The sequence below is a fragment of the Lissotriton vulgaris genome, chromosome 3_1, assembly GCF_964263255.1.
Source record: "Lissotriton vulgaris chromosome 3_1, aLisVul1.2, whole genome shotgun sequence".
Classification (NCBI taxonomy): Eukaryota; Metazoa; Chordata; class Amphibia; order Caudata; family Salamandridae; genus Lissotriton; species Lissotriton vulgaris.
Genome location: NC_141689.1, coordinates 1333896506 through 1333910766, shown reverse-complemented (window position 1 = coordinate 1333910766; position 14261 = coordinate 1333896506).

Sequence of the window (14261 nt, the reverse complement as noted above, 5' to 3'; positions counted from 1 at the left end):
AGCCCTGAGGAGCGCGTTTGAAGCGGAAACTTCGGCCTAAACTGAAGCCAAAAATATCCCTGCTCTCCTCGGCAATCGGGATGCTGAAGAAAGCATTCTTCAAGTCAATCACCGAGAACCAAGTCGCGGAATCTGGAATCATAGTCAATAGGGCAGTGATATCAGGGACAACTGGAAACTGTGGCACAACTATTTTATTGACCTCCCTAAGATCAATCACAAACCTGTAAACAGGAGGCTGAGAAGGATCAGTACGCTTCAAAACAGGCAGGACGGGACTATTACAAACGTTGCCTCTTGTCTCTTCAATTACATCTTCCTCAATCAGATCATAAATGATCGCTAACAATGCCTTTTCACCTTCACTAGAGATCTTGTATTGGGGAATACGTGGCATTTTAACATTGGCTTTCACTGTTACAACATATGGCGCTATTTCCAAGAGACCTACATCGTTAGGACCAGTAGCCCAAAGAAGATCCGGGAGAGAAGACAATTCTGTTGGAAGTTTATCCCTCGACAAATACATTGGAGAAACCACTTTCTTACCTAGTGTAAGTTGTACTCCCGAAGGAGAACAGTACAAAGTCGCATATAATCTTTTCAACAGATCCAATCCCAATACATTTTCACCAAAACCTGTTGTAAGAATAAGGGGTGCTTCGAATTCACACGGTCCAACAGAAAGGGACATAGGACTAGAAATCGGGTTCCTAACCGGGGCGCCAGAAAAACCTACTGAAACGTTCATTTCGCCAGACAAAGGTGCGCCAGGGAGTTTTGAGTGCATAATAGAACTCTTTGTAGCACCAGTATCTAACAGAAAGAGCTCTGACACACCTAATGTAATCACCTCAACATAAGGCCCACTCTGATCTACTGGAACTGAAACGACTCCCTCTCTTTGTCCATGGCTGTCCTAGCAATCATCACCTTCCATATTCTCGTTTTCTGCATAGTAGTCATCAGCATAGTACTGAGCTGTCCTAGTAAATGCGTTATTCTGCTGGTCGAAACTATTCATCGAATTCTGAGGCGGGAAGGAACGAGCGTTCTGGGAGAAATGTCCACGTCCCCTACCTCTAGGAGCTTGTTGAACACCTCGACCTCTTGCACTAGAAGCACCATTCGTACGCTGTAACAAAACCGGGCAACTACTCTTGAAATGACCCTCTTCTTTACAATACGCACACTGATTGGGTCCATACGGTAAACGTTGTTGAGGAGCTCGTTTCTTTGCGAGTTCCTCGAATATTGCTGAGGTTGCTGATAATCGTGCTGACTATTAGTACGAGGTGGATAAGCTTGCTGTAGAAGGACTTTAGTTTTCAATTCCTTAGTCTTTTTATCCGCTTTCTCTAACTCATCTTTACGCCTATTCTCATAGTACTGGGCCGTAGCTAAAATCTGTGCTGACGTGGAAACAGCCCAAGCACTCTCAGAATCCTTCAACTTATTACATAGTTCAGGAAGCAAATTATGTACAAATTTGTCAACAAACAATCTCTGGCCACCCTCGGTAGCCATATCCTGACCACTATGATCGACGAAAGTCTCTTCAAGCCGTGTGAAAAAGTCAGACACAGTCTCATCTTTCTTCTGTTTGCACGCAGACAACTTGTCCCAATTAACACTCAATTCGGGCATTAAAGTCTTCATATACGTAATAATCCTACGAGGAAGTTCTGCTACTAAAGGCTCGGGCTTAGCACCACCAACTTGTCTAGCATCAGCAGCGGTAATATCAACCCATGTGGCGCCTAACTCTTGATCATGATCCGCATGACGAATTCTTCCCCATAAAGGCTGTGGAACAACATTTCCAAACAACATGGCTATATCGGCTAAATTCGTGATGCAGGAGCCTGCAGTCTGTGATAATTCTTTGTAATATCCTGCAGGATTTTTACGGGGATCAGGCAATGTCTGCTTAAGGGCCAAGACTTCAGCTCGCTACCATGGGACATGTACCCACACACGCTGAAAATGTGGCGGGATGACTGGAACGGCATTTGCGTCTCCTTCCCTCCAAACTGGGGGAACCTCTCTCATGGGATATTGTCTTGCCTTCTGCTTAACCTCAGAATCAAACAACGACTGAGAAACACTCTCACTTCTAAACGACAACAATGTCGCAACTGCTTTCTCAACATCAGAACCTACAATTATGCCTTTTGCAAACTCGAACCGTACACGGTACAACTCAGACATATTGGGTTCTAAATTATTCTCCTCCAATTCCTCGCGAAGGAAAACACACATTTTCTCAAACGTATCTCTGCTTCGATGCTTCCCACTGATAGAAGACATCCATAATAGATTCTAAGTCATAGCGTATCGGCTCTGTAACCCATTTATGTGCCAAACGATCCAATATCTCTTTCTCTCTAGAATCAGGCAACTGACTGCGTGACTGTCTACGCTCTGTAGCAGGGGACATACCCAATTGTCCCAACAACAGAGAAAAGAAACCTGAAACAGCAGCAGTCATTCACTGTCTAGTAGAAGGAGAAGAAGAAGGAATAAGAGAAGACAGAATAACAGTAGAAGAATCCAGAGTCGGAGCAGGAGGAGCATTAAGAACAGACGTAGAGGTAGCAGGCAAAGGCAAAGTTGGCTGCCCCTGAGGAGGCTGCGCCAAAGGAACGGTAACCAACGGAAAAGGAGCTGGTTGTGGAGGAATCACAGGAGGCATTACAATTGGAGGTTGTACGGCCACAACTGGTGGCGGCGGTGCCGTAGCATTTTGTGCATAAAGGGGTGGTGAACTCAAGAGATGTGACATTAAAGGATCTTTTTCAAGATCGTTCCATGCTTCCTGTTCTTTAGTTGGCAAAACTGGGTAGCATCTATCTACCGCTAACTTCTTTACTCGTTTCATTTGTTCACTTTCTTGCTCTTCTTCGTTATCCCTAAATGCAACAGCAGCTTGTACCATTGACATACCTCGTTCTCGTTTATTTTTCTTCGCTAATTTCATTTCTCTCTGTTTAGCTTCTTTGCGCCATAGGCGAAAAAAGTCAAACATCGCCAGCGGGGCTTTCTTCTTAAAAAGTTTAACCTCTAGATTATCCAAAATCTCTGTGTCAAAACTACCATATTGGGGCCATTTTAAAACACCATCCTTTCTGGTGTAACGGATCCATACTTCGTTATATGTGATAGGGCCTACGCCATGCTTCACATATAATTCTTAGGTCGGAGTTCCAATCGGAGGAACCGGACACGAGTCCTCCAATCGGGAGTCCCTACTACAACCAAGACAAAACAAATTTCCAAGTCTGCTAAGACCAGGCATCTTCGCTCTCTAGTCTAGCTTTAAACTTCAAACGATTATCGAATACGATAGTCTCGTGAATACACGAGTCCTTCGGCTTTGGCACTTGCAAGTTCCAAATCAAAGCGATCCCAAGGGGATACCAAACTAAGAACCAAACTAAGGACCGGGAGACGCTCCACTTATACTTAACTGAGGTATCGATGACCGATGACGTCACCAGAAGACTCGTCTATCGTTTCGCTCTACCAATCATCAAGGGTCCAAAACAGGGCGATAGTCAGGGCAGCAGTACTTCGTAGACGTCGGGACGCGGGGAACCTCGCTGCAAAGACTTTCGGACCACGTCGACATGCAGGGGTCGATGAAGTGGCTGGCCTTCCTTCAGAATTTTCACACGAAGCTCCTCACGAACCTCTGGCTTGAACCGGTACCACTGATACCGCCCTACGTTGGGCGCCAACTGAAGTACCGGGTTTTTAAGAACCCAGCTGTGCCAGGGAGAACACCCGAAGACTTCAAGTCCTTCCTGTTTCAGACTACAGATATACAGAGTCTTCTTGGTGAAGTCAAAGATCGTATTTATTGGCTGCAGCCAGTAACAGGTATCCTAGAAGTACAACAGCATGTATGTTCTCAGGAGACTGCTCAAAATTACAAAGCCAGCCTTCTCTTTTTATACAAAATAATATGCTTCAGGCAAACATTCCTTATTTTACAGTTGACCATACACATATTTTCACTACAAAGGAAAAGCAGAGTCATGATGAGAACCCCGCATTTCAGTTTGTCCAGTCCATAATGAATTACCCGGCAAGGCCCAGAACTTCCATCAGATATCGACGGACCCCCAATAAAAACGGGCACCTCCTCCTCGTAAAGCAGGTCATAAAGAAGAAACAGGGACAGGTGTGTGTAAGATAAGGCATGGTTTGTGTGCGGTGAATGGTTTATGACATGATGTGCCTTGATGCTAATCTCATTCGGCCACTGAGAAAGGAACTTGTCGAACAGGTTTGGCTCCGGGCAGTGGAGTCCGCTTGCCCAGGTCACAGAGGAGTCAGCAAAGGTGTACGTGTCTTTCAGATCGAATTCGGCCTTAGTCATTTGGCTATGTGAGGGCAATCACAAAATGGCTGCCGCTCACAAAATGGAACCCGAGGGTTCAAGACGAAAGGGTGATTGCGTCACTCGAACGTGACGAAAATGCTTATGCATAGTGTTTAAACCATTATCTGCTAGTACCAAAATCGTCATGATATGACGATGTTTATGCCACAAGTCCAGAATTTCTGTACCACAGACACCCGGGTCCAGAATTTTTAGTACCACAACGGTCTTTCCGCCAGACATCATAATGGTTCCCCTGCGGCCTGGAGATGGTCCTGGTGCCTGTGATGGGCTCCCTGAACCCGGGGCATATTACGATGGCGGGCGTACCGGGGAACGGGACCAACCGCCAGAGTGGTGGGCTGTGCTGCAAGTAGGGCTGGGCAGAGTTTTGTGTAATTCTACCATGCGTAATCATGGAAAAAATGTGTGGTAAACGGCCAGCGTCCTGCGGCCAGCCGAGGGTCAGTATGCCCGTGACAGGGGTCCCTCGTGCCCGGGCAGGCTCCCAGATCTCCCCGGGCTGGCTGTGTTGAGAAGCAGGGACCGGCCCCAGGGCCTGGGTTTTGGTCAGGGACTGGGTTGTGGGAGCCCCCGTCCTGAGGCCTGCCAAGTGTCTGTCTGCCCGGGACAAGGGTCTCTGGTGCAGAGCCCTGGAGCCCTGCAAAGGCAGGAGTGAGACCTTCCACTATGGCTCGTCTCGGGGCGGGCCGCTGGCAGTCCTTTTGGTCCCGGCCATCTAGTCGCACCTTTCCCCTCGGCCATCGGGCCGCACGCAATGCTTTCCAATGGGGCGACCAGATGGCCGGTTTTCCTTGGAAGTCCCGATGAGGTGCCATTCGCCTCCCCGATCTCAGTGAGGGCTCCAGGAGGTCGGGCACCAATGGGCCCTGGGTCCTCTCCGTCACTCTGTGCGCGCGGGTTTCCAGAAAGAAGGGTAGCCTTTCTCCAGAATAATAGGGGCAGGGTATGCTGGGACACCCCTCCCGGGCTGGCGGTTCTCAGCCGGGGACCAGATGGGCTAGGCCCAGGCACCACCTCCCCACCATCTGGGGCTCCCTCCTCCGGGCCGCCGCGTGGCAAACTGGCCGGGACGGGCCTCATCGGTCCTGGGCAGTCCTCCCCCGGGTGTCCGGGTCCAGTGAGCTCTGGTGGGCTTCCCGTGCCTGAAGCCCTGCTGGGGTCTCTGAGCCCCCGGGTCGCAGAGACCTCAACCCCTGCAAGGGCAGGCGGGACCCCTACTGTGAAGGTTCTGGGTGGGCAGATTGGTGTCCTTCTGACCTGGGCCGGGCTGCCCTAGAAGTCCCGATGAGGGCTCATTTGCGTCCCCGTTCCCAGCCAGTGCTTTAGGAGGTCGGGCGCCTCTGCGTCTAGGGTCCCCAGAGTCTCGCAGTGCACATGGGTTACCAGAAAAGGGGGTAGCCTTCCTCCAGATTACTAGGGACAGGGTACTCTGGAACCCCTCCTGGCCTAGCAGTCCTCAGCCAGCAGCCAGATGGACCAGGCCAGCCACTCCCAGCCTGGGCTCCGTTTTCGGTCCTGCCGCATGGCAGGGTGCCCGGGGCGGGATTCTGTTGGGCCTGGGGATCTTCCCCCTGCTTGGCTTGGTTCAGGGGTTTTGGGGAGGGTGGCCTTCCCACCCTGGGCTCCGTCCTCGGTTCCTGCCGTGTGGCAGGGTGCCCGGGACGGGGTTCCATCACACCTGGGGAGCCCTCTCTTGCTTGGCTGGGTTAAGCCTTTGAAGAGGGTGGCCTCCCCACCACTGGCTCTGTCCTTGGTCCTGCTGTGTGGCAGGGTGCCTCGGATATGGTTCCCGCAGACCCGGGGAGCTACACCTACGCCTCTGGGCCTGGGAGCCCTATCTGGGTCCAGGGGCCCCGGCCAGGCCCCGGGTTGGGTGTTCCATCCTTGGGCCCCTTCCCGCTCCCTGCCTGTCTGCCAAAGTCCGAGACGGGGTTCACTCCTGCCTAGGGAGCCTACCCTTTCTTGGCTTTGTTCAGGGGCTCCCAGGGGCCCCGGGGAGGGCGGGCTCCCCACCCCGAGCTCCGTCCTTAGTCCTGATGCGTGGCAGGGTGCCCAGGATGGGGTCCTGCGGGCCCAGAGAGGCTTCCCCTGTGCCTCTGGCCCCGGTAGCCCTGGCTGGGTCCAGGGCTGCGGCCGGGCCCCAGGTTGGGTGTTCCCTCCCTGGGCCCCTTCCTGCGCCCTGCCGGTCTGCCAAAGGCCCGAGATGGGGTTCCTTCATGTCCGGGGAGCATACCCGGTGCTTGGCATGGTTCAGGGGCTCCCAGAGGCCCGGGGAGGGCGGCCTCCCCACCCCAGGCTCCGTCCTCAGTCCTGCCACGTGGCAGGGTGCCCGGGACGGGTTCCTGCAGACCCAGGAAGGCTTCTCCTGTGCCTCTGGGCCCGGTAGCCCTGGCTGGGTCCAGGTGCCCCGGCCGGGCCTCGGGTTGGGTGCTCCATCTCTGGGTCCCTTCCCGCGTCCTGCTGGTTTGCAATAGGCCCGGGACGCAGTTCACTCACGCCCGGGGAACCCCCTCCTGCTTGGCTGGGTTCAGGGACTCCCAGAGGCCCGGGGGCTCCCAGGGGCCCTGGGGAGGGCAGCCTCTCCACCCCGGGCTCCATCCTCAGTTCTGCCGCGTGGCAGGGTGCCTGGGACAGGGTCCTGCGGGCCCAGAGAGGCTCCCCCTGTGCCTCTGGGCCCGGTAGCCCTGGCTGGGTCCAGGGCCCCCGGCTGGGTCTCCTGTTGGGTCCCTTTCCATGCCCTGCTGGTCTGCCAAAGTTCGGGATCGGGTTCATTCATGCCCGGGGAGCATCCCCCTGCTTGGCTTGGTTCAGGGGCTCCCAGGGGCCCCAGGGAGGGCAGCCTCCCCACCCTGGGCTCCGTCTTCGGTCCTGCCGCGTGGCAGAGTGCCCGGGACGGGGTCCTGCGGGCCCAGGGAGGCTTCCCCTGTGCCTCTGGGCCCGGTAGCCCTGGCTGGATCCGGGGGCCCGGGTTGGGTGCTCCATCCCTGGGTCCCTTCCCACGCCCTGCCGGTCTGCCAAAGGCCTGAGACGCGGTTTACTCACGCCCGGGGAGCCCCCTTCTGCTTGTCTGGGTTCAGGGGCTCCCAGTGGCCCTGGGGAGGGCGACTTCCCCACCGCTGGCTCTGTCCTTGGTCCTGCCGCGTGGCAGGGTGCCTAGGACGGGGTTCCCGTGGGCCTGGGGAGGCTTCTCCTGCACCTCTGGGCCTGGGAGCCCCGGCTGGGTCCAGGGGGCCATGCCCAGCACCGGGTCGGGTGCTCTGTCCCTGGGCCCCATCTCCCGGCCTTCTGCTCTTCCTTAAGGCCCGAGATGCGGTGCTGTCATGCCCAGGGAGCCTCCCCCTGCTAGGCTTGGTTCAGGGGCTCCTGGGGCACCAGGGAGGGCGGCCTCTCTATCCTGGGCGCTGTCCTTGATCCTGCTGGACCGATCACAGCTGCGTCCATTTCAACTTCAGGAAAACAACGACCCACCACCGCCCGCAACATGCCCCCGAAGATGCTAGAGCAAGATCACCACCGACCAGCTCACCACCTCCCTGAGCCAAAACCCTCCCACCAACACCACGGACCCCAACGAGGCAGCCCGCAACTTCACACAGGGGATCACCGATGCCCTTGCTCCAATGAAGAACCCTCCAAGCAACCACGACCGCAAGAAAGTCGCATGGTTCACCAAAGACCTCAAAGTCTCTAAGAAATCCTGCCGCGCCCTCGAGAAAGCCTGGCGCCACAACCAGTCAACGGAAAACAAGACAGCCCTCAAGCACGCCATCCGCGAACACCACCAGCTGATCCGCACCACCAAAAGGTCATCTTTCAGAGAACGCCTAGACGACAACACCCACAACAGCAAGGAACTCTTCAACATCGTGAAAGAGCTCTCCAACCCCAGCAACAACGACATTATGCCATCACAAGACCTCTACAACTCCCTCGCCACATTCTTCCACCGAAAGATCACCGACATCCACGACAGCTTCGGCGCTCAGAACACGTACCCGGCCACCGAACCGACGCCCCCCCACCACCACCCTACGCACCTGGACACCGGTCAGCATGACAGACACCATCCGCACGATGAACACCATCCACTCGGGCTCCCCAGCCGACCCCTGCCCACACCACATCTTCAACAAAGCCGACTCGATCATCGCACCCCAACTCCGGGACATCATCAACAACTCCTTCGCATCCGCCACCTTCCCGGAGAGCTGGAAACATGCGGAGATCAGCGCCCTCCTGAAGAAACCCACCACTGACCCTACGGACCTCAAGATCGTCCGCCCCATCTCGCTCCTCCCCTTCCCCGCTAATGTCATCGAAAAAACCGTCAACAAGCAGCTGACTGCCTTCCTCGAGACAAACGGCTCTCTCGACCCATCACAGTCCGGATTCTATTGCAGGACCGGAAGCTTCAGATTATGCTTCTCAATCTTTACTGAAGCTCACAGCAGCCAATGAAAATGCTTGCTTTTCATTACCTAAACGTTAAACAACTACATATCCCATCATGACCAGCACATAGAGACGCCCCCCTAGTCCATGCCTGCCGCCATCTTCCTCTTTCTTTGCTGCTCACAGCAACAGTTAAGTACACGTTGTTTCCTCCCTCTGTCAGTCAGTCAGTCAATTATCTTTATTCGATTATTAAAAATCATAAAAGAACGAGCATAGTTACATAGCAACATTTCATCAGAGCACCAAATTGATGCGTAATTAAAACAAACAATCATTGTTTTTAAAAACACTAAAATCACAGAGTACAATAAATCATACAAGGATGTTAAAAATGGTAAGAAAAGGGACTTATTAAAACACAAGGCATTTAGATAAATGAGATAAAAAGGGAAATCATTGTTCAGGAATAGGGTGCCTAAATCTTGTACGTTGCTTGTTTAAACGTGCTCCTGCAACTAAAAAACTAGCAACATGAAAAGCTACTCTTACATTAGGAAGGAGTTGCAAAAACATCAGGGCTGGTTTTACCTGAATAAAGCCTTGGTTACATAAGATTGGAAGCAAGTATCTTTTTCTAATCTCAGTATAATGTCCGCAAAACATGGTAAAGTGCATCGTGTCCTGTGTGGAGAAGTGGTCACAGTCACATGGTTCAGCATCATCGGGTCTATTCCAGGTTTTAAAATTGCCCAGAATGAAATGAATCAAATCAAAACGGAATCTCGTTAAAAGGAAACGATGGTAAGAATTTGTTACCAGGAATAGATATGGTTCCATTCCCGGAACAGATGACAACAAACAGTGTTTCCTTACCATGGTTTTTTTTTAGCTCTATAGCTTCCCTCTCCAGTACATATAGGTTTATCAGGATATTTTTTACTAATTTAAGATCTTCCTGTCTTATCAAATCTGGAGATGAAAAGAGCTCCGGTCGTCCAGCTAAAGTTAGCTGCGTTTTGTACGTATCTTACCCACGGAATGTTATGAGCTCTATCCAGGGCTAAACAATCTTTTAAAATAATGTGGTTTAAAGTAAGCTCCTGGTTAAGCCAAGTTTTCATCCAACCAATCACTGGGGCTAGTTTTAAAATGTCAGTTATATAGCCCAATCCTAGCTCTGTGTGTAATGCATAAGTGGAAGTCGATTGGGGGACTGAAAGCAGAGATCTCAGGAATTTATTTTCTACTTTCTGTATTTTGTCAGGACTAGTATACCCCCAAATAACAGAGCCATACTGGGCAACAGACAGGCATTTTGCTTTATAGACCTTAATAATGCTCTCCATGGGACGGGCACCTAATTTCTTAGCAAAACCAAGCAACCCTGCTGCCGCTCTTGCAACAGCGATGCTTTTAATGGAATGCTGGGGGCCCCAGGTGCCCTTTTCATCGAAGGTCACCCCTAAATATGGAAAAGAAGGGACTCTCTTGATTTCTTTCCCAGCACAGAAAAATGTTTTCGACTTTCTTTTCCTGCCTGCGGCTCCAGCAATCATTACATGAGATTTCTCAGTGTTGATTTTCATATCCAACGAGGACATAAAATCTCCAAAAGATAAAAGGAGTTTATTTAACGCCACTCCGGAGCGTACCAGAAGAACTGCATCGTCCGCGTACAAGAGGACAGATATCTTTGTCTCACCTGCACGCGGAATGTCAATATGGGATGTTGTCATGACTGCCTCCAGATCATTTATATAAAGAGTAAAGAGGAGGGGGGCAAGGATACACCCTTGCCTAACCCCCCTCTCTGACTTAAAGTGACAAGTGCATCTTCCTTCCCTAGTTACTCTGACCGAGGTCATGAGGTCCTTATGTAGCTCAGCTAGGTATCCAACCAATGGGGGGTCGAAGCCCATGGCCAGAAGAATCCTCCACAGCTTTGCCCTGTTGACCAGGTCAAAAGCTGATGAGAGGTCCATAAAGGCCATGTACAGGGAACCCCCCCTTGGCGATTACGTATTTGTTTAAAATTAGTTCTAGATTTAGGCACTGATCTAAGGTTCCTCTTTTGGCTCTAAAGCCATATTGTGCGTTGGATAGGACACCCTTCCTTTCTAAAATCTGGGTCAGTCTTCCTAAAAGGACTCTTCCCAAGATTTTGACACTAGAATCGATAAGTGAAATTGGCCTATAACAGGCCGGGTCTGTCCTCTGTCCTTTTTTAAAAATTGGTACTATCGTCGACCTGGCCCAGCTAGTGGGAACAATGAGATCCCTTGTGGCGTTAAAAATATTAGTGAGAATCTTGGTGCTTAGTTCAGGAGCACTCTTAAAAAAGTCTGCGGGAACCCCATCGGGCCCTGGTGCCTTTTTACAGAGTGTATTGTTAATTGCTTTTTTCACCTCATCTTGGCTAAAAGGGGAGATGGAAATTGTCGGTTGTGTGGGTGGCATTTCACATTCTGAGGTAGTATTAGTACAACTATAGATGTTACTGAAATGTGTCACCCACTGTTCATCTGGTATAATGCAATCTGCTCTGTGATTGTCTAATCCCGCGAAGTATGGATGATTTATAATTGCCCAAAATTTGGCACTATCTCTCTGTGTTTCAGGCACCCTGATAGCTTGATTGTATTGTTTTCTCAATGACGCTATCAGCTCTCTGTCTCTGGGTTTATTTTTTAGAGCCTTTAGGAGGATTGAGTGGGCCTTGGAGCAGTTTGAGTCAAACCATCTGGGGCCCCTAAACTTATTTGGCTTTACCTTTACAGTCGGGTCTAAATTGACCCGGCGGCAAATAACATTGAAAGCCTCGATCATAGTGGCACCAGAGTTCTTATTATCCAGACAAATGGCGACCTCCCCCTCAACTTTAGCCAAGGTTTCCTGTAAGAAGGTGATTGGGGTTACTTGGTCCCATTTCAGCCTCCGATTCTGATCTTTCAAAACTAATTCTGTCACGCATAAAGCGTCGATCTTCCTTTTTCCCAAGACTCCCTGAGCTATAATCTCTAAAATCACGGGGTTGTGATCGCTAAAAACTGTAGTTTCTACCTTATAATTAATAACTTCAGGTAGAATACTTGAAGATAAAAAGATATAATCTATAATTGTGCCTGAGTCATTGCCCACATATGTCGGTAACCTCGGGCCTGTAGGGCACTACATGATTCATAAAGGTTAAAAGTAGCGAAGAGAAATTCCAGAGCCTCAGCGCGTGGTGTATGTTCGAAATGCGGTGGGGAGGAATAGGGGGGAAATTCCTCATATTCCCCGTGGCAATCCATATGGCATGGGTGAATATTAAAGTCTCCCATAAGAATCACCTCATACCCATGGGCACTGTTCTCACTGTGGGTGGACAGGAATTCCTCAAGGGTTACCAGATGCTCACTTGGGGTTTGACTGACGGGAGAATTATAAAAGTTGACAAATAATATGGGATGGGAGTTTGATGTGGTTAGTTCAACCGCTAAACAATTTTTTGAGTTGGACTTAATATGTCTAGGTTTTCCTTGAACATCTAATGAAATGTATATAGCCAAGCCCCCCTTTGCCCTTCCTGCTTTACTAGGGTCTGCGGGTACATTAAAGTGGGAAAAGCCGTCCAGCGCCAATCCGTCTGACGTTTCCCATGTTTCTTGAAATACAAGAATGTCATAGGATCTAATTATGTCCAGCTAGTTCTTTTCGTTAAATTTGGCTCTGAGACCAGCAATATTCCAGCTCATAATTCTACAGAGCCTAACACCTGCAGAATTCTGAGCTAATGGACTAAGAGTAGGCTGAGGGCCCTCTCCATCATTATCTTGTCTTGAAGAAAGTCAATCGTTTTGATCCATGAAAGATAACGGCGCATAACGATTGAACAATTCAAGGGGTTGTGTGACTGGATTAAGCAGTACTGAGTGATGACGATGAGCTGCTACATTATGCCTTAAATCCTGTCCCCATCTGAAATTCGAGTCCCAATTGCTGTCCCACCCTGGGGCAGGGGTCCTTGGGTAAGTAACATTCTGCTGTTCCCCATAAAAGAACTTTAAAGTTAAGGGAACAACAGTACCCCGTCTGCGTTGGGGAGGGAATAGGTTCGCAAGAATATTGGGAAGAACATCTTGATTCGAGAAGCTCACTGCCACACAGTCCCCTTTGAACTTTTTCGGCCGGTTGCCCAGCCAGGGAACCCTGGTTGCTGACTTAATTACACTTGCCAGATGATGCTTTCCCCCTGGTGCTAGCCGCATGTTACTGGTTAGCCAGTGTAAGGCTTTGCTACAAAGAGAAGTAGGGCTTTCCACTGTTCCCCCTTCCAGCGGGGGGACGTTTGCGAGGACTAAAACCACAGGTGTGGCTTCAACTATGAATTGCAGGGGGTCCGTTGAATGAGCTTGTGCTTGTGCTGGGGGGATATTGACCGAAGGGGTTAAGTCTGTTGGGATATTAACTGATATAGAACCCTCATTGTTAGTAGTCAAGGTTGGTGGATGTAGTGATGAGTTCTCCCCGGGCAGTTGGTTTCCCACTCCATCGCCCACATCACCTCCAACAACATTCCCCCCTGCATTATTACTCAAATGTGTAACTATAGTAGTTATATTTTCAACACCACCTGCAACCAAATTATGAAGTCCACCCAGCTTCTTAACCTCCGCTTGCAGTTTATCAATTTTGGATATTAGAGGTTTGATAATAGTGTTGATTTTTATCTCGAGGAAATCTGCAATTTTTTCGAAAAAAGCCTCCTCAAAAGTGTAATTTGTTTTATCCTCAGCACTATTCGCTTGTTTGGATTTTGGGGTAGTAGCCCTCTTCCGTCTTGTCCCTGAGCGTAACCCACCCCGCTTTGGTGGATTCTTAGTGCATAGTCGTTTTGGCCTGGCGGCATGCCCTGTAGGAGACTGCTCATCCGCAGAAACACGAGTCTGTTTCTCTTGTTCAAATTCAGTGTCAATATCTGTGTCGCCCTCAGCCTCTGCATTGGGTCCCTCAGAGGCCGGGGCTGCGTTATCCGGTGTACCAGGTATTCCTTGGGGAGTAGTATCACTAGTAGTGGCCACGCAATGCGCTTCTTGCAGTTAGGTGTCATCAATCAAGATAGAAGCAGAAGGGGTCAGACATCGTAAATCAGGGGATTGACTCAACCCCAAAGACTCCCTCCTCTGCATGTTTATCTTTTTAACGGTCTGAACAAGGTAATTGTCAATAGTGTTTAGCGGGACTTCATCAAGTTTTTTAGGCATAATTGCGAGTAAAATCAAACTCAATGTTGTGCAAACGAGAAAAGGCAGTTAACACAGTCTTGCAACAGCAAGTCTTACTTGAGTGATGAGTCACGAAAGGAATTTCCTGAGCGTTTCTGGCCCTGTCCCTGCCTCCTCCTGCCGATGAGGGCCGTAGAGGGCCCGCCCTTTGCCCGGGCTTAGCTCCGCGCGTCCCGCGAAACGGGTTC